The following is an 11,455-nucleotide window of genomic DNA, read 5'->3' on the forward strand; positions in this document are numbered from 1 at the left end:
GAAACTACAAAACATTTCAAAGTAAAAAGTTCCAGCATGTGTCTCCACAGTAAGCTGAATTATAAAAAGTGTGAATGGAGTTCCTAGGTGAAAGTGCTTTTTTGACGTGCCAATATCTGCCATTGAGCCCCATTGTAAATGTCTCAAATTTGAAAGCACTATATTTCGAAAACGATGAAACCTTTCAAAGATTCCTTTTCAGGCAAACATGTCCACCGTAAGATTAACCTAAATAGGTTTGAATGGGGTTTCTAGGTGTAAGTATGTAGGACTAGTAGCATGCCAAAGTTTGTGCTATTGCCATTGGGAATGCATTGGGCGTTTAACTTAAATAACTCAGAAACTACAAAACATTTCAAAGTAAAAAGTTCCAGCATGTGTCTCCACAGAAAGCTGAATTATAAAAAGTGTGAATGGAGTTTCTAGGTGAAAGTGCTTTTTTGACGTGCCAATATCTGCCATTGAGCCCCATTGTAAATGTCTCAAATTTGAAAGCACTATATTTCTAAAACGATGAAACATTTCAAAGATTCCTTTTCAGGCAAACATGTCCACCGTAAGATTAACCTAAATAGGTTTGAATGGGGTTTCTAGGTGTAAGTATGTAGGACTAGTAGCATGCCAAAGTTTGTGCTATTGCCATTGGGAATGCATTGGGCGTTTAACTTAAATAACTCAGAAACTACAAAACATTTCAAAGTAAAAAGTTCCAGCATGTGTCTCCACAGTAAGCTGAATTATAAAAAGTGTGAATGGAGTTTCTAGGTGAAAGTGCTTTTTTGACGTGCCAATATCTGCCATTGAGCCCCATTGTAAATGTCTCACATTTGAAAGCACTATATTTCTAAAACGATGAAACATTTCAAAGATTCCTTTTCAGGCAAACATGTCCACCGTAAGATGAACCTAAATAGGTTTGAATGGGGTTTCTAGGTGTAAGTATGTAGGACTAGTAGCATGCCAAAGTTTGTGCTATTGCCATTGAGAATGCATTGGGCGTTTAACTTAAATAACTCAGAAACTACAAAACATTTCAAAGTAAAAAGTTCCAGCATGTGTCTCCACAGTAAGCTGAATTATAAAAAGTGTGAATGGAGTTTCTAGGTGAAAGTGCTTTTTTGACGTGCCAATATCTGCCATTGAGCCCCATTGTAAATGTCTCAAATTTGAAAGCACTATATTTCTAAAACGATGAAACATTTCAAAGATTCCTTTTCAGTCAAACATGTCCACCGTAAGATGAACCTAAATAGGTTTGAATGGGGTTTCTAGGTGTAAGTATGTAGGACTAGTAGCATGCCAAAGTTGGTGCTATTGCCATTGGGAATGCATTGGGCGTTTAACTTAAATAACTCAGAAACTACAAAACATTTCAAAGTAAAAAGTTCCAGCATGTGTCTCCACAGTAAGCTGAATTATAAAAAGTGTGAATGGAGTTCCTAGGTGAAAGTGCTTTTTTGACGTGCCAATATCTGCCATTGAGCCCCATTGTAAATGTCTCAAATTTGAAAGCACTATATTTCTAAAACGATGAAACATTTCAAAGATTCCTTTTCAGGCAAACATGTCCACCGTAAGATTAACCTAAATAGGTTTGAATGGGGTTTCTAGGTGTAAGTATGTAGGACTAGTAGCATGCCAAAGTTTGTGCTATTGCCATTGGGAATGCATTGGGCGTTTAACTTAAATAACTCAGAAACTACAAAACATTTCAAAGTAAAAAGTTCCAGCATGTGTCTCCACAGAAAGCTGAATTATAAAAAGTGTGAATGGAGTTTCTAGGTGAAAGTGCTTTTTTGACGTGCCAATATCTGCCATTGAGCCCCATTGTAAATGTCTCAAATTTGAAAGCACTATATTTCTAAAACGATGAAACATTTCAAAGATTCCTTTTCAGGCAAACATGTCCACCGTAAGATGAACCTAAATAGGTTTGAATGGGGTTTCTAGGTGTAAGTATGTAGGACTAGTAGCATGCCAAAGTTTGTGCTATTGCCATTGGGAATGCATTGGGCGTTTAACTTAAATAACTCAGAAACTACAAAACATTTCAAAGTAAAAAGTTCCAGCATGTGTCTCCACAGTAAGCTGAATTATAAAAAGTGTGAATGGAGTTTCTAGGTGAAAGTGCTTTTTTGACGTGCCAATATCTGCCATTGAGCCCCATTGTAAATGTCTCAAATTTGAAAGCACTATATTTCTAAAACGATGAAACATTTCAAAGATTCCTTTTCAGGCAAACATGTCCACCGTAAGATGAACCTAAATAGGTTTGAATGGGGTTTCTAGGTGTAAGTATGTAGGACTAGTAGCATGCCAAAGTTTGTGCTATTGCCATTGGGAATGCATTGGGCGTTTAACTTAAATAACTCAGAAACTACAAAACATTTCAAAGTAAAAAGTTCCAGCATGTGTCTCCACAGTAAGCTGAATTATAAAAAGTGTGAATGGAGTTTCTAGGTGAAAGTGCTTTTTTGACGTGCCAATATCTGCCATTGAGCCCCATTGTAAATGTCTCAAATTTGAAAGCACTATATTTCTAAAACGATGAAACATTTCAAAGATTCCTTTTCAGGCAAACATGTCCACCGTAAGATGAACCTAAATAGGTTTGAATGGGGTTTCTAGGTGTAAGTATGTAGGACTAGTAGTATGCCAAAGTTTGTGCTATTGCCATTTGGAATGCATTGGGCGTTTAACTTAAATAACTCAGAAACTACAAAACATTTCAAAGTAAAAAGTTCAAGCATGTGTCTCCACAGAAAGCTGAATTATAAAAAGTGTGAATGGAGTTTCTAGGTGAAAGTGCTTTTTTGACGTGCCAATATCTGCCATTGAGCCCCATTGTAAATGTCTCAAATTTGAAAGCACTATATTTCTAAAACGATGAAACATTTCAAAGATTCCTTTTCAGGCAAACATGTCCACCGTAAGATGAACCTAAATAGGTTTGAATGGGGTTTCTAGGTGTAAGTATGTAGGACTAGTAGCATGCCAAAGTTTGTGCTATTGCCATTGGGAATGCATTGGGCATTTAACTTAAATAACTCAGAAACTACAAAACATTTCAAAGTAAAAAGTTCCAGCATGTGTCTCCACAGTAAGCTGAATTTTAAAAAGTGTGAATTGAGTTTCTAGGTGAAAGTGCTTTTTTGATGTGCCAATATCTGCCATTGAGCCCCATTGTAAATGTCTCAAATTTGAAAGCACTATATTTCTAAAACGATGAAACATTTCAAAGATTCCTTTTCAGGCAAACATGTCCACCGTAAGATGAACCTAAATAGGTTTGAATGGGATTTCTAGGTGTAAGTATGTAGGACTAGTAGCATGCCAAAGTTTGTGCTATTGCCATTGGGAATGCATTGGGCATTTAACTTAAATAACTCAGAAACTACAAAACATTTCAAAGTAAAAAGTTCCAGTATGTGTCTCCACAGTAAGCTGAATTTTAAAAAGTGTGAATTGAGTTTCTAGGTGAAAGTGCTTTTTTGACGTGCCAATATCTGCCATTGAGCCCCATTGTAAATGTCTCAAATTTGAAAGCACTATATTTCTAAAACGATGAAACATTTCAAAGATTCCTTTTCAGGCAAACATGTCCACCGTAAGATGAACCTAAATAGGTTTGAATGGGATTTCTAGGTGTAAGTATGCAGGACTAGTAGCATGCCAAAGTTTGTGCTATTGCCATTGGTAATGCATTGGGCGTTTAACTTAAATAACTCCGAAACTACAAAACATTGTAAAAAGTTCCAGCATGTGTCTCCACAGTAAGCTGAATTATAAAAAGTGTGAATTGAGTTTCTAGGTGAAAGTGCTTTTTTGACGTGCCAATATCTGCCATTGAGCCCCATTGTAAATGTCTCAAATTTGAAAGCACTATATTTCTAAAACGATGAAACATTTCAAAGATTCCTTTTCAGGCAAACATGTCCACCGTAAGATGAACCTAAATAGGTTTGAATGGGATTTCTAGGTGTAAGTATGCAGGACTAGTAGCATGCCAAAGTTTGTGCTATTGCCATTGGGAATGCATTGGGCGTTTAACTTAAATAACTCAGAAACTACAAAACATTTCAAAGTAAAAAGTTCCAGCATTTGTCTCCACAGCAAGCTGAATTATAAAAAGTGTGAATGGAGTTTCTAGGTGAAAGTGCTTTTTTGACGTGCCAATATCTGCCATTGAGCCCCATTGTAAATGTCTCAAATTTGAAAGCACTATATTTCTAAAACGATGAAACATTTCAAAGATTCCTTTTCAGGCAAACATGTCCACCGTAAGATGAACCTAAATAGGTTTGAATGGGGTTTCTAGGTGTAAGTATGTAGGACTAGTAGCATGCCAAAGTTTGTGCTATTGCCATTGGGAATGCATTGGGCGTTTAACTTAAATAACTCAGAAACTACAAAACATTTCAAAGTAAAAAGTTCCAGCATGTGTCTCCACAGTAAGCTGAATTATAAAAAGTGTGAATGGAGTTTCTAGGTGAAAGTGCTTTTTTGACGTGCCAATATCTGCCATTGAGCCCCATTGTAAATGTCTCAAATTTGAAAGCACTATATTTCTAAAACGATGAAACATTTCAAAGATTCCTTTTCAGGCAAACATGTCCACCGTAAGATGAACCTAAATAGGTTTGAATGGGGTTTCTAGGTGTAAGTATGTAGGACTAGTAGCATGCCAAAGTTTGTGCTATTGCCATTGGGAATGCATTGGGCGTTTAACTTAAATAACTCAGAAACTACAAAACATTTCAAAGTAAAAAGTTCCAGCATGTGTCTCCACAGTAAGCTGAATTATTAAAAGTGTGAATGGAGTTTCTAGGTGAAAGTGCTTTTTTGACGTGCCAATATCTGCCATTGAGCCCCATTGTAAATGTCTCAAATTTGAAAGCACTATATTTCTAAAACGATGAAACATTTCAAAGATTCCTTTTCAGGCAAACATGTCCACCGTAAGATGAACCTAAATAGGTTTGAATGGGGTTTCTAGGTGTAAGTATGTAGGACTAGTAGTATGCCAAAGTTTGTGCTATTGCCATTTGGAATGCATTGGGCGTTTAACTTAAATAACTCAGAAACTACAAAACATTTCAAAGTAAAAAGTTCAAGCATGTGTCTCCACAGAAAGCTGAATTATAAAAAGTGTGAATGGAGTTTCTAGGTGAAAGTGCTTTTTTGACGTGCCAATATCTGCCATTGAGCCCCATTGTAAATGTCTCAAATTTGAAAGCACTATATTTCTAAAACGATGAAACATTTCAAAGATTCCTTTTCAGGCAAACATGTCCACCGTAAGATGAACCTAAATAGGTTTGAATGGGGTTTCTAGGTGTAAGTATGTAGGACTAGTAGCATGCCAAAGTTTGTGCTATTGCCATTGGGAATGCATTGGGCATTTAACTTAAATAACTCAGAAACTACAAAACATTTCAAAGTAAAAAGTTCCAGCATGTGTCTCCACAGTAAGCTGAATTTTAAAAAGTGTGAATTGAGTTTCTAGGTGAAAGTGCTTTTTTGATGTGCCAATATCTGCCATTGAGCCCCATTGTAAATGTCTCAAATTTGAAAGCACTATATTTCTAAAACGATGAAACATTTCAAAGATTCCTTTTCAGGCAAACATGTCCACCGTAAGATGAACCTAAATAGGTTTGAATGGGATTTCTAGGTGTAAGTATGTAGGACTAGTAGCATGCCAAAGTTTGTGCTATTGCCATTGGGAATGCATTGGGCATTTAACTTAAATAACTCAGAAACTACAAAACATTTCAAAGTAAAAAGTTCCAGTATGTGTCTCCACAGTAAGCTGAATTTTAAAAAGTGTGAATTGAGTTTCTAGGTGAAAGTGCTTTTTTGACGTGCCAATATCTGCCATTGAGCCCCATTGTAAATGTCTCAAATTTGAAAGCACTATATTTCTAAAACGATGAAACATTTCAAAGATTCCTTTTCAGGCAAACATGTCCACCGTAAGATGAACCTAAATAGGTTTGAATGGGGTTTCTAGGTGTAAGTATGTAGGACTAGTAGCATGCCAAAGTTTGTGCTATTGCCATTGGGAATGCATTGGGCATTTAACTTAAATAACTCAGAAACTACAAAACATTTCAAAGTAAAAAGTTCCAGCATGTGTCTCCACAGTAAGCTGAATTTTAAAAAGTGTGAATTGAGTTTCTAGGTGAAAGTGCTTTTTTGATGTGCCAATATCTGCCATTGAGCCCCATTGTAAATGTCTCAAATTTGAAAGCACTATATTTCTAAAACGATGAAACATTTCAAAGATTCCTTTTCAGGCAAACATGTCCACCGTAAGATGAACCTAAATAGGTTTGAATGGGATTTCTAGGTGTAAGTATGTAGGACTAGTAGCATGCCAAAGTTTGTGCTATTGCCATTGGGAATGCATTGGGCATTTAACTTAAATAACTCAGAAACTACAAAACATTTCAAAGTAAAAAGTTCCAGTATGTGTCTCCACAGTAAGCTGAATTTTAAAAAGTGTGAATTGAGTTTCTAGGTGAAAGTGCTTTTTTGACGTGCCAATATCTGCCATTGAGCCCCATTGTAAATGTCTCAAATTTGAAAGCACTATATTTCTAAAACGATGAAACATTTCAAAGATTCCTTTTCAGGCAAACATGTCCACCGTAAGATGAACCTAAATAGGTTTGAATGGGATTTCTAGGTGTAAGTATGCAGGACTAGTAGCATGCCAAAGTTTGTGCTATTGCCATTGGTAATGCATTGGGCGTTTAACTTAAATAACTCCGAAACTACAAAACATTGTAAAAAGTTCCAGCATGTGTCTCCACAGTAAGCTGAATTATAAAAAGTGTGAATTGAGTTTCTAGGTGAAAGTGCTTTTTTGACGTGCCAATATCTGCCATTGAGCCCCATTGTAAATGTCTCAAATTTGAAAGCACTATATTTCTAAAACGATGAAACATTTCAAAGATTCCTTTTCAGGCAAACATGTCCACCGTAAGATGAACCTAAATAGGTTTGAATGGGATTTCTAGGTGTAAGTATGCAGGACTAGTAGCATGCCAAAGTTTGTGCTATTGCCATTGGGAATGCATTGGGCGTTTAACTTAAATAACTCAGAAACTACAAAACATTTCAAAGTAAAAAGTTCCAGCATTTGTCTCCACAGAAAGCTGAATTATAAAAAGTGTGAATGGAGTTTCTAGGTGAAAGTGCTTTTTTGACGTGCCAATATCTGCCATTGAGCCCCATTGTAAATGTCTCAAATTTGAAAGCACTATATTTCTAAAACGATGAAACATTTCAAAGATTCCTTTTCAGGCAAACATGTCCACCGTAAGATGAACCTAAATAGGTTTGAATGGGGTTTCTAGGTGTAAGTATGTAGGACTAGTAGCATGCCAAAGTTTGTGCTATTGCCATTGGGAATGCATTGGGCGTTTAACTTAAATAACTCAGAAACTACAAAACATTTCAAAGTAAAAAGTTCCAGCATGTGTCTCCACAGTAAGCTGAATTATAAAAAGTGTGAATGGAGTTTCTAGGTGAAAGTGCTTTTTTGACGTGCCAATATCTGCCATTGAGCCCCGTTGTAAATGTCTCAAATTTGAAAGCACTATATTTCTAAAACGATGAAACATTTCAAAGATTCCTTTTCAGGCAAACATGTCCACCGTAAGATGAACCTAAATAGGTTTGAATGGGGTTTCTAGGTGTAAGTATGTAGGACTAGTAGCATGCCAAAGTTTGTGCTATTGCCATTGGGAATGCATTGGGCGTTTAACTTAAATAACTCAGAAACTACAAAACATTTCAAAGTAAAAAGTTCCAGCATGTGTCTCCACAGTAAGCTGAATTATAAAAAGTGTGAATGGAGTTTCTAGGTGAAAGTGCTTTTTTGACGTGCCAATATCTGCCATTGAGCCCCATTGTAAATGTCTCAAATTTGAAAGCACTATATTTCTAAAACGATGAAACATTTCAAAGATTCCTTTTCAGGCAAACATGTCCACCGTAAGATGAACCTAAATAGGTTTGAATGGGGTTTCTAGGTGTAAGTATGTAGGACTAGTAGTATGCCAAAGTTTGTGCTATTGCCATTTGGAATGCATTGGGCGTTTAACTTAAATAACTCAGAAACTACAAAACATTTCAAAGTAAAAAGTTCAAGCATGTGTCTCCACAGAAAGCTGAATTTTAAAAAGTGTGAATGGAGTTTCTAGGTGAAAGTGCTTTTTTGACGTGCCAATATCTGCCATTGAGCCCCATTGTAAATGTCTCAAATTTGAAAGCACTATATTTCTAAAACGATGAAACATTTCAAAGATTCCTTTTCAGGCAAACATGTCCACCGTAAGATGAACCTAAATAGGTTTGAATGGGGTTTCTAGGTGTAAGTATGTAGGACTAGTAGCATGCCAAAGTTTGTGCTATTGCCATTGGGAATGCATTGGGCATTTAACTTAAATAACTCAGAAACTACAAAACATTTCAAAGTAAAAAGTTCCAGTATGTGTCTCCACAGTAAGCAGAATTTTAAAAAGTGTGAATTGAGTTTCTAGGTGAAAGTGCTTTTTTGACATGCCAATATCTGCCATTGAGCCCCATTGTAAATGTCTCAAATTTGAAAGCACTATATTTCTAAAACGATGAAACATTTCAAAGATTCCTTTTCAGGCAAACATGTCCACCGTAAGATGAACCTAAATAGGTTTGAATGGGATTTCTAGGTGTAAGTATGCAGGACTAGTAGCATGCCAAAGTTTGTGCTATTGCCATTGGTAATGCATTGGGCGTTTAACTTAAATAACTCCGAAACTACAAAACATTGTAAAAAGTTCCAGCATGTGTCTCCACAGTAAGCTGAATTATAAAAAGTGTGAATTGAGTTTCTAGGTGAAAGTGCTTTTTTGACGTGCCAATATCTGCCATTGAGCCCCATTGTAAATGTCTCAAATTTGAAAGCACTATATTTCTAAAACGATGAAACATTTCAAAGATTCCTTTTCAGGCAAACATGTCCACCGTAAGATGAACCTAAATAGGTTTGAATGGGATTTCTAGGTGTAAGTATGCAGGACTAGTAGCATGCCAAAGTTTGTGCTATTGCCATTGGGAATGCATTGGGCGTTTAACTTAAATAACTCAGAAACTTCAAAACATTTCAAAGTAAAAAGTTCCAGCATGTGTCTCCACAGTAAGCTGAATTATAAAAAGTGTGAATGGAGTTTCTAGGTGAAAGTGCTTTTTTGACGTGCCAATATCTGCCATTGAGCCCCATTGTAAATGTCTCAAATTTGAAAGCACTATATTTCTAAAACGATGAAACATTTCAAAGATTCCTTTTCAGGCAAACATGTCCACCGTAAGATGAACCTAAATAGGTTTGAATGGGGTTTCTAGGTGTAAGTATGTAGGACTAGTAGTATGCCAAAGTTTGTGCTATTGCCATTTGGAATGCATTGGGCGTTTAACTTAAATATCTCAGAAACTACAAAACATTTCAAAGTAAAAAGTTCAAGCATGTGTCTCCACAGAAAGCTGAATTATAAAAAGTGTGAATGGAGTTTCTAGGTGAAAGTGCTTTTTTGACGTGCCAATATCTGCCATTGAGCCCCATTGTAAATGTCTCAAATTTGAAAGCACTATATTTCTAAAACGATGAAACATTTCAAAGATTCCTTTTCAGGCAAACATGTCCACCGTAAGATGAACCTAAATAGGTTTGAATGGGGTTTCTAGGTGTAAGTATGTAGGACTAGTAGCATGCCAAAGTTTGTGCTATTGCCATTGGGAATGCATTGGGCGTTTAACTTAAATAACTCAGAAACTACAAAACATTTCAAAGTAAAAAGTTCCAGCATGTGTCTCCACAGTAAGCTGAATTTTAAAAAGTGTGAATGGAGTTCCTAGGTGAAAGTGCTTTTTTGACGTGCCAATATCTGCCATTGAGCCCCATTGTAAATGTCTCAAATTTGAAAGCACTATATTTCGAAAACGATGAAACCTTTCAAAGATTCCTTTTCAGGCAAACATGTCCACCGTAAGATTAACCTAAATAGGTTTGAATGGGGTTTCTAGGTGTAAGTATGTAGGACTAGTAGCATGCCAAAGTTTGTGCTATTGCCATTGGGAATGCATTGGGCGTTTAACTTAAATAACTCAGAAACTACAAAACATTTCAAAGTAAAAAGTTCCAGCATGTGTCTCCACAGAAAGCTGAATTATAAAAAGTGTGAATGGAGTTTCTAGGTGAAAGTGCTTTTTTGACGTGCCAATATCTGCCATTGAGCCCCATTGTAAATGTCTCAAATTTGAAAGCACTATATTTCTAAAACGATGAAACATTTCAAAGATTCCTTTTCAGGCAAACATGTCCACCGTAAGATTAACCTAAATAGGTTTGAATGGGGTTTCTAGGTGTAAGTATGTAGGACTAGTAGCATGCCAAAGTTTGTGCTATTGCCATTGGGAATGCATTGGGCGTTTAACTTAAATAACTCAGAAACTACAAAACATTTCAAAGTAAAAAGTTCCAGCATGTGTCTCCACAGTAAGCTGAATTATAAAAAGTGTGAATGGAGTTTCTAGGTGAAAGTGCTTTTTTGACGTGCCAATATCTGCCATTGAGCCCCATTGTAAATGTCTCACATTTGAAAGCACTATATTTCTAAAACGATGAAACATTTCAAAGATTCCTTTTCAGGCAAACATGTCCACCGTAAGATGAACCTAAATAGGTTTGAATGGGATTTCTAGGTGTAAGTATGCAGGACTAGTAGCATGCCAAAGTTTGTGCTATTGCCATTGGGAATGCATTGGGCGTTTAACTTAAATAACTCAGAAACTACAAAACATTTCAAAGTAAAAAGTTCCAGCATGTGTCTCCACAGTAAGCTGAATTATAAAAAGTGTGAATGGAGTTTCTAGGTGAAAGTGCTTTTTTGACGTGCCAATATCTGCCATTGAGCCCCATTGTAAATGTCTCAAATTTGAAAGCACTATATTTCTAAAACGATGAAACATTTCAAAGATTCCTTTTCAGGCAAACATGTCCACCGTAAGATGAACCTAAATAGGTTTGAATGGGGTTTCTAGGTGTAAGTATGTAGGACTAGTAGTATGCCAAAGTTTGTGCTATTGCCATTTGGAATGCATTGGGCGTTTAACTTAAATATCTCAGAAACTACAAAACATTTCAAAGTAAAAAGTTCAAGCATGTGTCTCCACAGAAAGCTGAATTATAAAAAGTGTGAATGGAGTTTCTAGGTGAAAGTGCTTTTTTGACGTGCCAATATCTGCCATTGAGCCCCATTGTAAATGTCTCAAATTTGAAAGCACTATATTTCTAAAACGATGAAACATTTCAAAGATTCCTTTTCAGGCAAACATGTCCACCGTAAGATGAACCTAAATAGGTTTGAATGGGGTTTCTAGGTGTAAGTATGTAGGACTAGTAGCATGC

Source organism: Electrona antarctica (assembly GCF_951216825.1).
Source record: "Electrona antarctica genome assembly, chromosome: 7".
NCBI lineage: Eukaryota > Metazoa > Chordata > Actinopteri > Myctophiformes > Myctophidae > Electrona > Electrona antarctica.